The following is a 20,274-nucleotide window of genomic DNA, read 5'->3' as shown; positions in this document are numbered from 1 at the left end:
CTTGAGTGAGATGGGCGCACCAACCCCAGAGTCTGGCAAGACTGGCCCGTGTGGGCAGGGGTACCTTTACCTTTACCTTATGTAATAAAAACTGGGTGTTTTTTTTAAAAAATCTACTGACTACTGAAAAATCTTATTCTAGTGCTTATTCTATCATGTTCTGATTATTGCCTTGTTTTGCTCATTGGTCTTCAAGTCTCTCAGTGTAAATTATCTCGATTCTCAACTCTTCTTGCTCATCTTTTTCTTTCTAGCCATGATGACTATGTTCTATCACTGTATCCCTCTGAATAGCAAGTACTGGAAGTCTCACATCACAGAGAATTGCTGTGGCACTCATGTCCTGCTTATAGACTTCCTAGAGTCATCTAGTTGGCCACTGTGAGAATAGGTTGCTGTACTGGATGGGCATGGGCCCGTGACCTGATTCAGAAGGGTCATGTTATGTGTTTTTCGAGCTGTTTGAAGCAACTGATGGTTGCTACTTCACATATGGCAGAGGGAAGCATACTTCTGTTCTTTGTGATGTTCCTGTTTTGCCATTCTCGGTGCTTCCTTTTTCCATCAAAGGCCCTCATGTCCTCCCAACCCTACATGGTAGAAAGATGCTGACTTCCTTTTAAGAGGAGTCCCATGCCTTTCAGCCCTTAAAGACCAGCCACTCACATGTATCAAAGCACTTTTTTTTTTCAGCAAAAGAGAAAAAAGGACCATTAATCAAGTAAGTTGATTTCAACCCATCTAATTCAGCAAAATGGCAATGCTGCAAAGGTCCATGCAAAGCTACCAGAAGAGATAAATCAAAAGCCACCTACATGCAGAGGTCATCAGCAGAAAGAAAATTGCTGGGAGGCTACTACCACCTCTAGTACTCTCAAGTGGAGTTAATTTTATGTAAGAACTTGGAAGCAGCACTCTGAGCATGTCTCGACTCCTCTACTCAGTGGCGTAGCGTGTGGGGTGCAGGGGGGGCCGGCCGCACCGGGCGCAACATCTGGGGGTTAGGGTTAGGGGGCGCAAATCCACAGGTTAGGGGGCGCAAATTACTTGCCTTGCCCCGGGTGCTGACAACCCACGCTACGCCACTGCCTCCACTTGTACCCTGTCTAAGCAAAGATAACTTTATCATAGTTTATGAATAGAAATGCAGGAGTGTCTTTAAATGTGGAAACTTAAGATACGGCACAATGGGAGAAATCTACCACATAAAATAAACAAGCTGACAGCCTTCATTAATTGCTGTTCGAAGGTTTCCTGTAGTTGCTAACATAACGCAGCTTAGAAACAAAGATGAGGTAGCAGGAGAAATGCCTGTGCTGGAGAAGGTTACCTAGCATGAAAGCCACTGGGATCTACAGAGTTAGGGCCCCTGCAGACTGGTGGGTGTACTCTGCAACATGTCACTGGCACAAAAATAGTGCACTAATCCTGGATCAATACTGCATCACCCACTCAGCATTTTGCTTTGCTAGGTGTTAGGTGCTAGGTGCTATTAGGGGCTGGGGTATTGGTTGAGGTTTCTCATTGGAGGAGTTGTTGCTGTTGTTATGTTGTAGTTATGCATTTTTTCATGTTTTAAGCCACCTTGAGTATGGCTGGAACATTGGAATACAATTAAAGTTATGTGTATATGTATGCATTTTATTATATTATTTATTGCACTTCTTAGTCCACTTTTTATATACAGTGGTACCTATGGTTGTGAATGAGATCCATTCCAGAGGCCCAATCACAACCTGAAAAGAATGCAACCCACGTCCGTGCACGTGCAGGTCACGATTCGCCGCTTCTGCTCATGCGTGTGATGTCATTTTGCGTGTTTGCGCATGCGCGAGGGGTGAAACCCAGAAGTAACCCTTTCCGGTACCTCCGGGTTGCCGTGGGACGCAACCTGAAGCAAACGTAACATAAGGTATGACTGTATATACAAAAAGTAACTCAAATCAACTTTCAAAAAAAGTAGCACATAAATCAAAGTGAACATAAAAGTAAAACAGAGTGAAACCTTAAAATGCAACATTGTTCAGCAATGTTTCCCATGGTTACTGCATTAGCAATCTGGAGAGTCACTCTTGTGCTATAGCACAACAAAAGCAGGAAAACACCCTTACCCTCACCCCCTGGAATATTTGTGGTATAAAAAGTTACAGAATTTTGGCCGGAAACTGCAGGACACACACCAATTTGAAACAAAGCAGAATGTCTGCCACTCCACCTGAAACCTTTGCTGAGGCAAAGTGGGATATCATGTAATTGTCTCTACGCCATCATGAGCACAAATTATTATAAATGCACAATAAAAAGGACATCTAGAGGGCCCTCAGTGTTTTCCTAAAAGTTATATAGCAAAGGGAAACACATGCTGAGCTGCTTTTAGCCATTGTATCAATGGAAGCAATTATACTATTCCTTTTCAGTTTCTGCAAATTGTCGAACACATCTTCTCTACTATATTCTCTATCCAAAAGTTCCCAGCATCTTCAAAAACACCCTTTTACACTGAAGTAGAAGCCTACTTCTCAATCAAGTATCTTGGACACCTACACGCAATTCATGCAGCTGGGCTTAAAAAATGGATTTTTATTTATTTGTTGGATGTCTTCCTCTTCCAGCAAGGAGCACAGAAAGTAAAGGACAAAACAAGAACTGAAATAATATAATAACAAGATTCTCAACTGAAACACACATATACTATAGCAGCAACATTCAGAAACTTAAAATATCAACATATCAAAACCAATAAAAGTCTTTCAAATTTGTTTTTTTGCACAATCCATCCAAAGTTAAAAACTTACATTGATTTCAGTTAATTAATTTCATTGACATTAATGGGATCCCAAAGTGCTTATCTTTGGACACAAACACCCTACGGCACTGCCAGTCTCCTAAAATTGTGCAGGAAGTAAAAAGAGATCAGTCACAATTTGGATTCCATTGCAAGCAAGAGAAGTGCTACTCTCCAGCTCTTGTTCATTTGGCGAAAATTGTTGACACCCTAGCTAGAATGTGCTCAAGCTTAGAGCTCCAATGGAACACAGTAGCACTGGCAGAGACCATCTTAGGAAAGATGAATCTGACAGAGAGCATTCCAAATTGGCCTATCTTCCCCATGAAAGCATTCCTTCTGCAAACACCCCTGACCTAATAGGAGACAGAGCAGAAGAATCTTTGTGTGTGAAAAGTACACAAAGCAAATGCTTATTACAATAAGGGTCCAGGGCCAGGTTGCGTTTCCAGGGTTTAAAAATATTCAGTTCCACTGCAATTTAATTAATCCCAGGAGACTGTTTACTTTCTCTTTGTGCCTGAAGGGGAACTGTAGCAAAAGGGTTTACAGTGCATCAATTCAAATGCTGCTTTGGGAGTCTGCCAATCTACTGTAGCCTCACAGTGAGACCAGAAAGGCTGAATTTGTGCTAACTCTGGGACTGGAGTATAAGACAGACTGCAGTTGGTTTCCCTCTAAGAATTGTTTTTGGAATGCTACAGTTAATTGGGTGTGATGTAGCTAGGGTCCTTCGGAGAGCCCTTACCCAGCCACCTCGGGGGATCATAGAATTCAATCCGGTTGTCTCAGCTTTACCACTAGGCCTGATGCACCCTACAATAACACACTAATCAAAAGCTGCCACACCTACTGAGTTAGACCAGTATGGTATTTTTGAGGGGGGAAATCTAGTCGCCAGGTTCCAACATCTGTGCACGTAACTCCCTTAGAGGGTCATCATCACACCCTTTCCCCATCACTCAATTAAGAGGTCCAAAGCAGTAGCACAGGTTGAGATCAGGTACATTAGAATCTCACCCAGTCAGAACACACCAGTTGTCAATTACCAAAGAGCAAATACATATTGATTCTAATAATTCATAATACTTGCCTAGCATGTACTGTATAAGAGGCAGATAGATCATGCCATGTGTGCTACAGAGGAGGCAACAGCTGAGTCAGGAATGAAAAGTACCTATTGGCCTTCCTGACAGAGGATGTAGCCTGGAGCTCCGGCTGAAGACCAGAAGCAATCAGCAGATGATTAAACCTCCTTTTAGTCTTTCCCCACATATGAAGAACACAACTCAGAGTGAATTAGGTTATGTCTTTCTAGAACCTTCCCTAATGTTTCTATATATTGGGTAGTGGGGAATCAAGTCAGCCCATGGCTACAACATCCACTTTTCCTCTCAAAAAAGGAAGGATGAAGAAAGGTTGCAATCTGGCTGAAAAACAAGATCATAACTGACCTAAAAAGTATATATCTTTCCTACAGTTTAACCCATTTTATCCAAACCCTTTGTGGCCACTTGGGTAACACCACAGTTCTATGGGTCAGTTTTATTTTGACCTGATAAATATCTGTTGATATAGTTCTAGACTGGGGTAGGGAACCTCAGCTCCAGGGGCCAAGTGAATCCCCTAATTTTTTTCTAGTCCTCTCTGCTTCAGAGCTTTTATTTCTGTTGCCAGGTAGAATACTGTCCGTGTGTGGTAGCCAACGACTGCTGGAACCTGTTAATGGAGTTCATGCAAAGCTTCATGGGAAGTCACGCTCTTGAAATCCCTTCTGTGTTTGGCAAGAAGCATGACAACATCTACAGCTCAGCTGGCACAATGGTCCAGTACGTGGAACTCTTCAACAAGATTCGCAAGTAGCAGCAGGTGCCTGTTGCAGGATTCAGATGAGGAAAGCCTTGTAAGGCCTTACTTCACGGGAGCAATCACTTTGCTGAATAGTCAGTTGAAATTGAAGTTCCATCCCAGTAGTCCAGATTGCAATTGTTTCCCATTAGAGTGAACTGTGTGTCATGCACATCTCTGTCCCCAACAGCTTGCCATCACAATTATCCTGCATTGCAGGGAGTTGGACTAGATTACCCTCGGGGGTCACTTCTAACTCTACAATTCTATGATTCTATTATTCTACCGTACTCTGAGATGCACCTGCCACCTGAGGCAGCTTTCTCACTAAAATGCTGTAAACATATATATAGATTTTACCAGGGTAAGGAGGGACAAGTTGAAAATTGCTTGATGTTCTTTGTGCCAGGGAGAAAACCGCCTAGTACAAACATGGCTTAAAGGGATAATAGATTGATCACAAGAGTGTTAATGCATTACACCAGAGATGGCCAATCTGTGAACCTCCAGATATTGATGAACTGCATCATCCCACACACTTGGCCATGCAGGCTAAGGCAGGATGAGTGTTGTAGTTCAGCCACAGGTTAGCAGCAACACATGGATTAAGTGAAATTGACATGTTTGAGCCTCTTGGATTTCCTTTGCATTTTCAGGTTCTTCTGCTCCAAACAGCAGGTGACATAACAGGCTCTCTCACATACGCAACCTAATGAATGAGAAAGCCCAGCATTTCGCAACCACAGATATTCCACAACTGCCATTCAAACCAGATCTTGTTACATAGGCAAAACAGTGGAATTCAAAGAACAGGGCACAGCACCAGAAAAGAAAAGAAAAAAAAACCACTACAAGCAATAAAAGGGAAAATAAACAAAGGATTGTGTTTCTTTTTTTCTTTTTCCCTCTTGTCCTTTCTGGAAACTGATTTGGTTGGGTTCAATGGCTCTTCCCACAAGATCATGGCAGCAGAGAGTAAGAAAATAAATGACTTGGTCTGAAGGAATCTCCCTGCCTTTCCAGCTCACCTCAGGTTCACCACAAGGACAATAGACATGTACCTTATGGTAGCATGTAATAAAACCATTGAGGGTTATGGATATCATTAAATAAACCACAGGCACGTAATCCTTGACTGTCTTGTCTCTAACATCAGGTGGAATTTCCTGGACTTAATCATGCTTTGTGAGTCACACAAAGGTAAAGTAATACTCTTCAGCAGAAATGACACTGAAGCCTAGAACTTCCGCAGCAAAGGCCACCTATCTGGACCACATTTATATCCAAATTTTTCTACACATGTCAGATGTGTATGGAACTTTTATTTATGTGCGTCAAATGACCCCCTTACAATGTAAACAACAACACAACATGCTTCTTTGTTTTAATTCAGTTTACTCCTTATTCCCAGGATGGCTGTGGATAAACACTTGCCAGATCTGGGCCACCTTGTTTAAACACACTGTGCTCAGCACTGCATGTGCAAAGGTATACAGGTAAGGAGTGTTTCTGACAACAGTGCAAAAGATAAGATGCCCCTGTGGCTGCAGACTCCTCTTTCAGTGACACATTTCCCTTCGTTGCATTGGAGCAAAACTTTTTCATGCTTTATTTAAAAGGTAAGAACTTTATTTAACAAGCTAAGCATTGGACATGCTCACTTATAGTTTGGACACACCCACTTGGTTCTCGGAGGGTTGGCCAGATAAGAATCTGACCTCAGACTGAGAAAGATTCCCCAACCCTGTTCATTACACAAGTGGAATCAAGATTTACAACACTCATACTAATGTTGCTTGGATGTTACGTGCTCATCTAAAGCTTCCCAAGCAAGTGAAATCTCCATTAGCACAACTAGTAGCTTTAACTAACTTTAAGGCAACTTCATGAGGCATTTCCCCCACGGCATAGGAAAAGCATGGGCATTCTTACTTCTGCAGTATGGCGTGCTTGTTTCTGTAAGTGTTTTTACAACTTGGATTCCATATGAAGCAGTCCTGAAGCAGCAAAGCCAATCACTGGCCAGTTCCACAAATGGCAGCCATTTAGAGAAACCTGAGCACAAAGCTGCACAGATCTGCTCTTGATCACATTGGTCAGTGTGCTCACTAAGCTCCATCTGCACAAGAACTTCCACACTCATAACAAACAACAGGGAAGTTCATATGCAGGTGGAACTCAGCACACTGGGTGCACACATATAAGAAACACAATGAGCATATTGGAGAACTCTATGCATGCACTAAGCATGCAAGCACCATGGAAAAGAGATGAAGCCCCAACACGTTTGGATTGCAAAAGTGCCCCCACTTTCAGTACAACTTATTTCCATGCTGTATTGTTAGTATCAAAGCTTTAGTTAGAACAACCACTTCAAGCAGCAGGACTTTGAAACACTGAACAAATCCTTGTTTTCTAGGACTCCCCAGGAAATCTTGAAATAAATCTGTAACCAACAAAATTGCAATGGATAAATCCCACAAAGAAGGACTGGGAAAATATGTTTACTACTCAGAGCTTTAAGAGTGATAGCCAGCCCAGCACCTTAACTATCACTCACTTTGTGAACCTAGACAGGTTATGTTTCGTTAGATGGGCTTGACTGACAATTGTGTATATTGATGGGTCTTGATAGCACTTTGTTGGAGACGGATGTTTTTCTTAGTGCACACAAAATGCACTGACTTGCATGAGAGAAAACTACTACTAGAGAAGGCAAAGCTTTATAAACAGAGTTATACAAATCCAGTGCTCCATAGCTGCCAGAGATTAGAGTTCTATAGGTATCACTTCCGCACTGTTGCAATTTGTAAATGTCACATGGCCTGCTCTTTTTGTTTCCTCGGTTCTTTGGCAAGTCACTGAGCATTAGGGATGTAAAGTCATCAAGGTTTGCAATGCTTTTGCAATGGTCTAGCCACAAGAGCTGATTATGTTTCCAAACTGGCACAGGTAGCAGGAAAATCAGGTCCTGAGTTTCCTCTACCTGAGCACTTATTGCATGACATTCACTTGCCTCAGAATTATTAGAGCTTTTGTAACATCCAATAAGGGCAGTCTTCTCCAGGAGGTGGAAATAGTATTACAGCATCAACACATTATGACGCAGCAGTAAATGAGGAGCTGATCTCATTACCGCCTGGTTGCACTGTGTCAGCCTAGCTCCCTGTGGCCTAATGTCCAACTTTTAAGTAGCACCTAAAGCATCATCTGTATAACCCCCTACATTGGTTAATGAAAGATGCCAAGAAATAAGCATACCCAACAGTATATAATTTATTATTATCAGCTCTGACCATGGCTGTCTAACAACAGGGAGAATGCTGCTCCAAGCAGGGCCTGAGAATAGGAACACAAGGATACAGGAAGCTGGCTTGTACCAGGTCAGGCCACTGGCCCATCTAGCTTGTGTGGTCTCGTATAGTTACTGGCAGCCACTCTCCAGTGTTTCAGACAGGGGACATTCCTAGTCCAACTGGGAGATGTTGGGGATTGAACCTGGGACCTTCTGCATGCAAAACTGTTGCTCTTAGGCCCCTTTGATGGAACACATTAATGCAAACCAAAGGCTCATCCACACTTCGGCTGATCATGTACCTAGACAGCACAGGTCCAAGCAGTTCTGTGTTTGCCCCACAACTTCCCCCTGAAAAGCACATTGTTTACCACTGAATTGGAACAAAAGGCAATTGTGAAAACCTGGTTGTCCTTTGGTCTGATTTAACAGTAAGCCATGAGTTTCCCCTGGGGAAAAGCAGGCAGGCAAATGGAGGTGTGGATGAGCCCCAAGTTGCTTGGGAAAGCTAGGGAGGGATGTCATTTTTTGTTTTATGGTTTTCTGAGAAATCTACCTTTGGGCCACACATAGACTTCAGGCAAAGTTGGGAACTAAACTTTGATCTTCTAAATTATGGTCCACAGATGTCTTCCTCCTCCTCCTCTTTCATCCCTTCCAGCTGTTCTTATCTACCAGGAGCAGTCCTTATCCATGTGTCTTGTCCATGTGTCCAATAAATCCCTATGTCTGCTTTGCTTTGTGTCATCTTGTGAGGGTTATCATTCTTTGGGGTTCAACTTCCTCCCTCAGACATGGTTCATGAAAAGTAGATGCAACACTTCCAGTTTCAATACATATGCACGACTGCTAAGGCACCATGCAATGCACAGCCCTCCATGGCACATACTGTAGATACAGATTTATATTTTGAAGAGATTGCTAGTCAAATCTGTTTATAATAATCTTTAACCCAAAGAGCAAAACACCCTACTGGCTTTTAAACTGGTGGAAGACTGGCAATTGGAGAGTAAATGAATGTAGCAGACTGAAGGTGGAAGAGACTCTTCCGAAGTATGTAAAAGAATAGTGATCCTTGGTATGAGAAATAAGGTGTTACATGTATGTCTCTGTTTTTGCTTGTGAAATGTTGGGAGCTTATATGAAAGCCATTGATCTGTTTTAATCTGCTCCAACAGCAAATGCAGGACAATTTAGTGAGTCAATCTCCCATAAGCATATGTTATTAATAGATTCTACTTCTGCAGCTTCTCAGTCCAACAATCCACAGATTACTTTATAATTTAGTGCCCTTAAAGTCAGAGGTGCAATATCCAAGGAGACTGAAATGTTCTCCTAATTACTTGATGTTTACATTTTTATGTCTACTTTATGTTCATTCATTCCCTAATGCTCAAATCATCCTGTTTGGCTTATATAACATGAAGATAGGCACTGCTGGCAGCATATATATAGCAGGCGACTAATAGTGTTGCAGATGTTATTCGATCCAGTAATATTATTGCTAGAGTAGTTGAAGAGAGAGATCTGGCACTAGGGTTTCCTTTGCTAGCTCATGTGCATGTTGTGTAGTCTGTGTGGTCACTGCTAAACTATCCGGCCTAAATCTTCATTTGAAGGCTTTCATTATTTCCCAGAACTGGTTGCAAATCAGAGCAGTTTACATTAAAAGAAAAAGGTTTCAATGACTGTGTCATATAAGATTTTGCCAAAGCAAAGTCTCAGAAAATGTTTTCTTCCTCTCAGATCCATGGTGGAAATTGCAATAGCTAGAGTAGGGTCCATTTCCATTTATTACCACTGGCTGCTCTCTCCCCCATAGATCTGTGGTGTTGATGCACCTGTGGCTTCTAAATGCTGTTGATCTCCAGCTCCCAGCATGGCCAATGACTAGGGATTGTGATATAGTATCCTATATGTACAGCCTTCTCCAACTTAGAGCCCTCCAGATGTCTTGGACTACAACTCCCATCATCCCTGACCATTGACTATGTTAGCTGGGGCTGATGGGCATTAGGAGTCCAACAACACATGGAGGGCTCCAGGATGAGGAGGGCTGTGGTATAGCTTAGTATAGTATAGCATATTATGTAGTATAGTATGCTTGGTTGGAGCTGCAGCAAAAGTTCCCCATCTCTACATTATGGGAAATAATGTGACTGGATGCACAACAGAAAATGAAAAATTAAAGGAATCACAATTCAAGCATTGAAGAGACCATTGTCTCTCCATCTGAAGCATTATCACAATCTGCAGCCCTTGCTCAACATGCAGGTCAGTCTGATCCATGTTTACTTGTAAATAAGTCCCGCAGTTTTCAGTAGGGCTTACTCCTAGGTAAAGATGCCTAGGACTGCAACCTCTGCGATACAGAAGAGTTGGGGGAAATGTCCTAAGAATAGTTTGTTGATTTTAAAGACAAGTCCAACTATTATCATATCTAATTTGACTCACTTAATTACACAAACTTGAAATGTCACCCAATTCCACCTGGCTCTATAACAGATAATGACAGATCCATTTGGGATTTTGCCAGATTGAGGACAAGGCGAGTCCCAATAAATGCTTTCCTCATCTCAGCTTCCTGTTCAAAATGGAAAAAAGATAGATTAGAAGCGCCTCCCATTTATTATCATCTGATGTTCCATCTGCCATATGCTGTCATAAAATCTGTTTATAGGGGGGGTTATGTATGCCAGAAGTTGTGAGGGGCAACAGCCTAGTAGTAGGACCATGCTGATATGTTACTATGGGTTCTCCCTTGTATATACAAAGAGGTGCCTTTCTTAGCTAAGAACCTTTAAACCAGCTTCAATATTTACGTGCCATAATGGAACTGCTTCCTAACTTTTGCCATGTGCTCTTACAAAGCTCATTCATTGCCTCTCTCTATCATAATGAAGGTTAAAGAGCAACATGGAATAGTCATGTTGAAGCCCTTGCAGATGCCTCCTGCAAGGTGAATAACCTAAGCACATAGGAACTTGTCCAGCTCTGGTGGGGGGGGGGGCGGCAGAACCTCAGTTAGTTGAGTATTTTTATTGATTTTTTTTTAATTTGGAGGGCAGCTGCCCCCCTGTCGTCGTCCCCTTGACTATGCTCATGGCTCACATGTTGACTTGCTGTGTCAAAAAGTCAGCCACTCACAAGACCAGCAAGAAGAAGAAGAAGAAGAAGAAGAAGAAGAAGAAGAAGAAGAAGAAGAAGAAGAAGAGTTTGGATTTGATATCCCACTTTATCACTACCCAAAGGAGTCTCAAAGTGGCTAACATTCTCCTTTCCCTTCCTCGCCCACAACAAACACTCTATGAGGTGAGTGGGGCTGAGAGACTTCAAAGAAATGTGACTAGCCCAAGGTCACCCAGCAGCTGCATGTGGAGGAGCGGAGACCCGAGCCCGGTTCACCAGATTACGAGTCTATTGCTCATAACCACTACACCACACTGGCTCTCCTTTGTAATGGAGATACATCTTGTTTTACTTCAGTACAATTCTCTTATTAAATCTCCATGTTGTAGCAGTGGCCTAAGAAAAGCAAGACTGCTTGACTGTTGGAAAAACGACTAAGGTGACACAGATTAGAATTTATTCACGTTAGGGCTACGTATTTTCAATATCACAACTTTGAAAAAGCAGCCAAAAATTAATCTATGGAAGCAAATCTGGATCTAGAAGCAGCCTCATGCTGCAAACCTGCCTTTTATGGGGTGGCATACAACCGCATCCAGAACAACTTGATCACCCTTATCTAGTAAAACATCTTTCCAAAGTATTTTTGTCTTGTCTAGTTTGACCTTCCATTTATCAGCCCTCATTTTGCCAGTTATTGACTCTAGGCACTTGTTCAAGCATATTCACTCCTATTGATGAGGAAGAAATTCTATTCAGTTTATGCTTCAGTCATAATTTCCAAAACAAGACATGAACTGAAACATAATCATCCTTCAAATTTTGCAATTTCTCTGGATCTTGTGATGTAGTTCTCCAGCTAAGTAATGTGTACAGAAATGTTGACACCAAGTGAAAGTCTGCATGAAAATGCATGTATTAGTGAAATTAACATACACAAATGCATTATTTTAGGCAAAATTGTTTCGTAATAGATGTATATATCAGACATGACTGCATACTAGGAGAAATTCAAACTTAAATGCTGAATAATGTTCATGAGGGCTTTTTAAAAAATGCAACCTGATGCAGAGAACTGAGAGAAACCAAATCGGACTCATTTGCCCATCCCTATCCACTGCTCTTACCTGACTCTAGTGATGGAAGATAAATTCATTTTGGGTAGCATTTTAATGTGAACCTACCTAATTTCACAACAATATGCAAACTGAAACAGGAAATTTGGACTTCTCTACATTTTGTGATTCGGTTCTCCAACAGAGAATGTGTATAGAAATGTATATATTATAAAAGTGTGCATAAAGTATCAGTGACAATAACATATAAAGTGCATTACATTAGAGAAAACTGCTTACAAGCAATGTGCATATAAGGAGAATTTTTTACTTAAAAGGTGGTAATTTTTAATGAGGACTTTAAAAATAAAAATAAAAAACTGATGTAGAAATGTGGAGAATTAAAAGTTTGGGAAAATGAGAAATCAAAACAAAAATTGGTGGATTCATGCATTCCTGGCCCCAAACCGTTCAGGGCTTAAAATGTTAGTACTCAAGCATTCCCTCATACGCTCCTCACAGCAGTCTCTTAAAGACCAACACATGTGTTGTGGCACAAGCTTAGTCTCTGAGGTGCCAAAAGACTCTTCATTTTTATTCTTTTGCAAAAGGATACCACAGCTGCCCCTGTGGAATCTGTATAGGAAGCTGCCCAGGCTGAGGGTGCGGTTCGTTCAGGTAATCCTTTAATTCACAATCGAAGGGATAAACACCTTCCCCGCCCACAAGTTAAAGAGGGATATTCTTGAGAAGGCTTCCCACAGCAGGAAGGCAAAAAGAGAAAGAAGGTACTTGTGGAGAGAAGTCAGCTAAGTTCCCACGTGCTGCGATGCAACTGCAATATTTCATGTGGTTTTTCAAAGCAGCTATCTAGTCATGGGGAACTAATTTCAATAAATGAGAAGAAAGGTTGTTCACACAGGTAAACAGGTGAGAAAAACGCAAGAAACCTACTCTTTCTGAGCACACCAGTTTCTCACATACGGTCAACACCCCTCCCCCAATTCCTTGTTTGGAGTCCTAGCTATAAAGGTGTCAGGGACTAGGCAGAGGAGGAGTGGTGGAGACCCCATCCAGTGGTGCCTCTCCATCCTGATGAAGAGGAAGACAGTATAGATTTACAACAGTGGTTTGTCACAGCTCAGAGGTAGATGAGGGGATAAGTCGTGGCTGACACGGTGTCTTTAGAAAGCATTCCAGACCCATCTCCCAGAACCCAGCGAGCTGTAAAAGTAGGAGAGCAAAGAGCTCAAAGACAGAGGTCACGTAGCAGCACCCATAGAAGGGACGATTGAGGAAGTGGGAGAGACAGGGGGTGGAGATTCACTCGGGTTCTATAGCCTCTCTCTGTAATAATGAAATAAGAAACAGTAAGAAACTTTTTCTTGTCTTTATACTCTCCTGGGCAACCAGCTGGGAGCCACTAACAGCATCCTGACAAAAGGTAAACACATGATGTTGTAATGATCATCCACAGAGGATTTTTTAAATTGCAGGGTAGTCCTATGCAAAGGCTGACACATGTATAAGTGCTGGGGACATCAGCCCTACACCACCTCAACAGTGACAATCAAGCTGTTGTGTGATAATTGCACAATTATCAGGTGAGTAACTAGGACTCACTTAGGGTCCAGGTGGAGACAATATGGCTCCTGCATTTTGAGTGGGTTTTCCTCGCCAAAGAAAAGGGCCACCAAGTTCTACCGCACATGCACATTGCAAGAACCTGTCTGAGCACACATGCAGAGGAGAGTGGGCATGTAAATAATATTTATTCTTCGCCTGGGGAAGACATTTTTAGTGCAGCATGAACTGTCAAAAGCTGCCATAGATAATACTCATTTGTAAGTTAGACAACTGAAAAGGATTCCTACCCTAAATCAAGAAGAGGAGCGATCTGTGGTAAGGTTAGGTACCCCTGGACTTCATTAAGTTAAATGGGAGGGAGGGGACTTTAAATGGCAATGGATATTTCTGCACTTCCGTCAAAATGTTGTATGTCAGCCTGCTGTGTTTGGGGACCCTCCTACTCATTCTGCTGCGTGGGGCCCTGGACTTCCATCCCAGAGTCCTGCCATGATGGAACTGCTTCCTAACTTTTGGCATGTGTCAGGCTGTGCTGTGGTTCCTGTACAATTGTGTGAAATACGCACAGCAGTGAGAACTGCCACACTCAATCAAAACACATTGTTGTGCGACTTCAATCTCTCTGGCCTTGCCTTTCCAACTCCCATCAGAAGAGGGTCATATATGGGGCAGCCTGCCCTTGTCCATCCCACACTCCTCAGCCATAGGTTATTCTCCTCCAGTTGTTCCCAGGCATACACACCCAGCCAGGTGAAACCAACAGTGACACTTGCCAAAGGAGGGCATGTTGTCTTTTCACACAGCAGCCAGTGTGGAGTCCCACACCACAGCAGAGCCTGACTCACTGCTCCTTCAGTTCCCACACTACTTGCCTTGGAGAAATGCAAATTTGGTTCTGCATGCAAATGATCCTCTGGCAAGACCATTTTTTTTTGTCAGTCTCTGTTTGTGTGTGTGTGTGTGTGAGAGAGAGAGAGAGAGAGAGAGAGAGAGAGAGGGTGAGTGAGTGAGTGCATGTGTGTCAGAGAATGGGGACAGGGAAGTATTAGAAGGTTACCTAGGGGTCTTAAGCACCAGACCTTTTGCACTGAGCCCTGGATCTCCTGCCTGTTTTTCCATTAAAATAATAATAATAAAAAAAATGTATTACTTTGTGTGCAGGGCTGCTGGGCATGCTGCAAAGCACAGCATTGATAAGGTCCTATTCACACACCATCTTAATTTGCTAAAAGACCTCAAGTTGCATCTATAAATATAGATTAACACATGCAGATTTTATGGAAATTTGCATCATGCTCCCATTGCCTGAGTGATTTAATGTGATATCCATCCAGCAAGATGAGTTATTTGTTCTAATAACACTTTGAACTACTCGTGCTTTTCTGTACCAATATCATCGTTAGCTTCTTTTTACTCTTTACCTCATTCACTGCCTAAAAATAATGTCCAGCCTCGCTAAAAACCTGTGTATTCTAATTAGTGCTGGAGACAAAACTGAATAACTACTAAAACTGAATAACTACCTGAAAAGTATTTGGAACAAGGTTCATCACAAGAATGACATGACCAGGTTTTTCTGCAAACCCCTCCCCTCACTTTTGCTCAACATCTAGTTGATGAAGAGTCCTGAAGAACTCAAAATATTTGGTGCCTTATATTATGATTCCATGTGGGTATTTGCATTTTTCAGAACACCATAACTTTCTAGAAGGATGGGGTTATTCCTCAATTTTCAGTAACAGTTCTGGATAGTTTGCAGATATTGCCCAATGTCATCTTCAGCTGATATGGGTAACCCATGAACCTCCAGATGATGTTCAACTACAACTCCCATCACACCTGACCATTGGCAAATGTCAACTGGGGCTGATGGGAACTGGGGTCCAGCAACATCCAAGAGGGCCACCGTTTTCCCATTCCTGCTCTGTAAGGAGCTGCTAGGTCACTGCTTCAGTCATTTCCAAGGAAATAGAACATCCTCTTATTTACACACTGCTACACCCCTGAAGCATAGATACTACCAGCATGGCAAAATGGCGGGGGGGGGGGGATAGAATACAAACCATGTAGCATTTGTCATATTAGGACAGAAGGTAAATAAGGAAAATATGAGGGGCTGAATGTTACCACAGATGACTGATGGATGAGTCAGACACCTATGTGTTCTCTCCCCAATTTGGCTCAGGGCCCTATTTGTTATCCAAGGTAATAAAAACCCCTCCCTGCCTCTCTCTCACACACAGAATGTTTTCCTGCTGCTATTTCTTACCCTAAAGTACATTGGGGAGTTTTTGCAATACATTGTTCTGAGCTACTCACAAGCAAATTGGATAGGAGACCCTGCAACAAAAATAAATAGTAGCAGTTTTAAAAACGAAACCTGTTTTTAAAATAATGGAGAAATGTGTCACATGCCTATAGTTGTATGGTTAGCAGGGAGCTTTTGTTTTATTGTATTTCATTTTTACCTTGGCTCTTCTTCCAAGGAGCTCAGAGCAGAGTATATGGTTCTTTGCTCCCTGCATTTCTGCTTTTATCCTCACAACAAGACTGTGAGGATTGTTAGGCAAGAAAGTGGCCTTCTCAGGATGACCTGGAAAGTTTTGTGGTTGGGTAGAGAAGACTTCAACCCAGCTCTCTCTGATGTAAATTCAGGACTCTAGTTCCTATATTATATTGGCTCTCTCCCTTGCTTTCCAATAGGCTCCCCACAACCAATCAACCCGAGCCAGTTCCCACTGCATCAGTGAATGTATCGTTATAAGTTTATAAGTGCTAGAATTTAAGGAAGGTTTGGGGTGCAAAAGCTAGTCTCCTATGTGAAGTGATAGCTAGACCCATGTGTGTTTTTGACCTGTGTATTTCTAAGCCATCAGAAATTAGCATGTGTTAATGGCTAATTAAGCCAAACTGGTACTTCCTGTGATATGGCAAAAACTAATTAAGTCAGACTAATCCTTCTGGAAGTGGTAGCCTGGGGTAATGGGCCATTAACACAGCACAGGATCAAAGGACTGGGGCCTCTCCCCTGGTTAGAAAAAGGGCAGCGTTTGGGTTAGCAAAGTTAGGGGCAAGCTGTGATCTAAGAAGACAAGCTGCAGAGCAAGGATGATGCTGTGCAGAAGGAGCAGGAAGAACCCCTCCATCAGGTTGTATATATGTGTAAATAAACCATATATCATAAAGACACCACAGTCTCTTCTGTGTTTCATTGTCCAAAAGTAAACACAGACCTGGTATAAAGTATGGCTGGAACTCCCTGGAATCTCAAACTGCTCGGAGATTGGGGATGCTGTGTAACAGTATATTGTCAGCATTATTTGTGCCAAGGTGCATTAAGGTTGTCTGCTTATACCCACTTTAGGAAAGGGGCATGGTCATGTGCCCTACTTCACAGAGGACTACTTGAAGGCATAACTGGTCAAATCCAGTTGAAAGATTTTTAAAAATCCTATAAATTAGCATATGTACATTTGTCCAAGTGTGTGTGTGTGTGTGTGTGTGTGTGTGTGTGTGTGGAAGTGGAGATGCACTTCCTTTTTTTCTGGTGATGCCTAAACAGCCACCCAACTGGGAAGATACTCCAAACTAACAACCTGGATCCGGTTTCCAGGGCCTTCTGTCTACATCTTCTGATGGCTCAGAACTGCACTCCACTTTAGCCTCTCTGGCTTCTACCATCTAATTCTGCCAGGTGTGTAAGTGAGGCCAAACAGAGATGTGCAGGTATCTTGCAAGTTTCAGCTCCCACCCTACTTTCTGCAATTCCAGCAAACACATTCGCTTCCTCTCCGACTCTTTGGCTTGTTCAGTTTTTCAGTTAACGTTGGAAGGGCAAAGGCTCTGTAAGGTTTTAAACTTTCATTTCTACTGGTGGATTCCAGGGCAGTAAAATGTTTGCTCTGTCAACACAAACCTAATCCCAAGACTACAAACTCTATTAAAATAGAATGAAAGATGGGATTGCCCTTTAAACACAGCTAAGAATCTTGTTATAAAGAGCGCCCTTCAGTACAACAGCTTGATCTTGTAAGTTTTGCCCAGTGCTTCAAAGTCATGTGAACTTGATACAGTTTATAGGCTCCTTGAGCACAACCTGGATAAAAGTATACGTTCAGATTCTGGATTTTAAAAATTGCACAAAGAACATAAAGTAAAGAAATATATGTGGGTGGTAAGCAACAGCCACTAGAGGAAAGTCTCAAAGGAAATAGAACAATCATTTTCCACATATATATAAGAAAATCTGGGAGAACCTTTCTTATTTTGAGAAATGCTAGTGAGCTCTCCATAGAAACTCAGAAATACTGGGGAATTAATATCAAAGCATTCAATAATTCTTTTCTATGTAGTATGAAATATGCAGAAAAGCACTCCACAACAGCATTATTATTATTATTCACATCCCACCTTTCCTGTAATTTGGCAGTACATAGTTTTCCTCCTTTCCATGTTATTCTCACAACAGCTCCTAGAAGTAGGCTATGTCATTGAAGAAGCCTCTTTACAAGAAATGCTATGGGACCCTTTGTTCAAAAGCTGTTTGAGAAAACACATCAAACTAGCATTTCTTTAAGAGGATGGGGACAGTACTACTGATGTCACTAAGACGTCCCTGTGCCATTTGCTGCCTACCATTTACTTATGTGCTAGAGTCTAGTGACCGGAAGCTGCCTTTCAACTGCAAATAGTATCAGCATGAACATTTGCGTTAATAGCAGAACATATGTTGCTTAGTTACATTTGCAGCAAATCCATTACTTAGAAACAGCATTATAAAAAAAATATCAAAAAAATCAGTGCCAGTTTGTAAAGGCTCTAATCAGACTAAAAACACACACACACACACTGTCAGTATGAGCTAAAAATAGTGATTTTCAAAAAGAAGTGTTCAAGAAAAGCTCAACAAGCTATTCACTGGGGAGATACCACATTTAGGGACTCTTCCCTTCAAATTCAAGTATTCTCCATGGGGACAGAAACTAAGGAGTAAATTCAACAAATGAAGATGCAAGTGTTGCATTTCCTAATGCTAAGGGTTGGTCAGCATTCTGGAATGGGTGTGTCATGGAACCTCTCCTGCCCTCTTGCAATCTGTATCTGATTTCTCCAGCATCTTTCAGGCTCCAAGTGCATTATTGTTTTTTTGTAAACCACATTGAGGATTTTTTTCTGTAATCAAGTGGTGTATAAATTTTATGAAACAAATAAAGAGACATTGCAGGGTGGGTGGAATCATGGTGACAAGCTCTGCTCTCTGCCATATGTGCATTATTCACCACACATCTCACTTTGCTGTTTACAGAGTTCTCATCCGCATGCAGAGTTGGCACATGTGTGCAAACAAAATACACATATGACATGGGGCAGGGTTTGCAACCATGACCCTGCCACCTTCCATGCATAACCATGGATAACCATCCTCATATAAGCAACATGCACAAAGGGGTTAATACCACAGAGTAAGCTCTCCTGCAAGGCTTAGCTAGGTCACCCCCTCACCTTGAGAGAGAGATAAGCCTATTGTTGTACCTTGCTCTACCTGAGAAACTCAGCATGCAAAGAGGTCTGAGCTGATTGCTCCAAGTTCAGATTGCATGGCTTTAACAAGCCTCTCTTAAGTTCCTATACCAATAATTTAGGAACTTTCACCACTGTAACTAAGCCAAGTTTTACTGCTTGTTTTTTTCTGACTGTTGTATAGAAAAGCACATGAACCTGACCTTTGGAGTTTGTAAGCAAACTATTTTTAAGTTACCCAATGTGTGGTCTCTTTATCAAAAACCTAGGTAATCTCCACATGCTCGCTTTTGTGGCTAGTGTAATTATTTTATCTCTCTTAAATAAATGATTTCATTATGCTATTTAACAAATTTTGGACAAATGTGGGGACTATCTACCATTTTAAAAAGCCTTCTACACCAAAAGCATTTTAGAAAGAGAGAAAGTGTTAAGCTGCTAATTGAGCACTCCTGTCTCCCGAAAGTCTTCTATATGCACTTCAAAAGGAGTTGCTGTTGTAATGAACCCTCCAAATAATGAAGATGCCTGGAGAAGAAAACTGAGCTCTGCTAGAAATGGAGCACCAAGAGGGAAGGATGATGAACAGATGAAAACTTAGCCAACTCCTCCATGAAAAATCTGACTCCTCTTCTCTGCCTCATATTTGGATCATGTCAGCCACCCCATTTAATAATCTGTGATGCCTGAAGGCTGGAAAGAAGTGAATATTGAAACTTATATTATGTCTAGATTGAAACCATTGCAATTAGTAATTCTGTGGATTTCTTTTTAAAAGTAAATTGCACGTGCAATGAAAATAGCCTATTGGGATTCCGATAACAGTGTGCATGTGGAGTTAAAGATTCCAGGCCAGTGCCCCACACCCAATTGCACATGCAATTTCCTTTTTAAAAAGCCATTCACACCACTGCTACTTTTGTGAATAGTGTCAGGTGTAGTTTGCCTATCATTTTAATTGCTAATCCAGCCCAGTCATTCCACTCAGTGCAGTCAATGAGATACCAAGCCCCACATGCCCAGGATAACCCCTATTTACCCCTGTGCAGTCTGTT

This window comes from Podarcis gaigeae (assembly GCF_964106915.1).
Source record: "Podarcis gaigeae genome assembly, chromosome: 6".
NCBI lineage: Eukaryota > Metazoa > Chordata > Lepidosauria > Squamata > Lacertidae > Podarcis > Podarcis gaigeae.
This window is presented reverse-complemented; position numbering follows the sequence as displayed.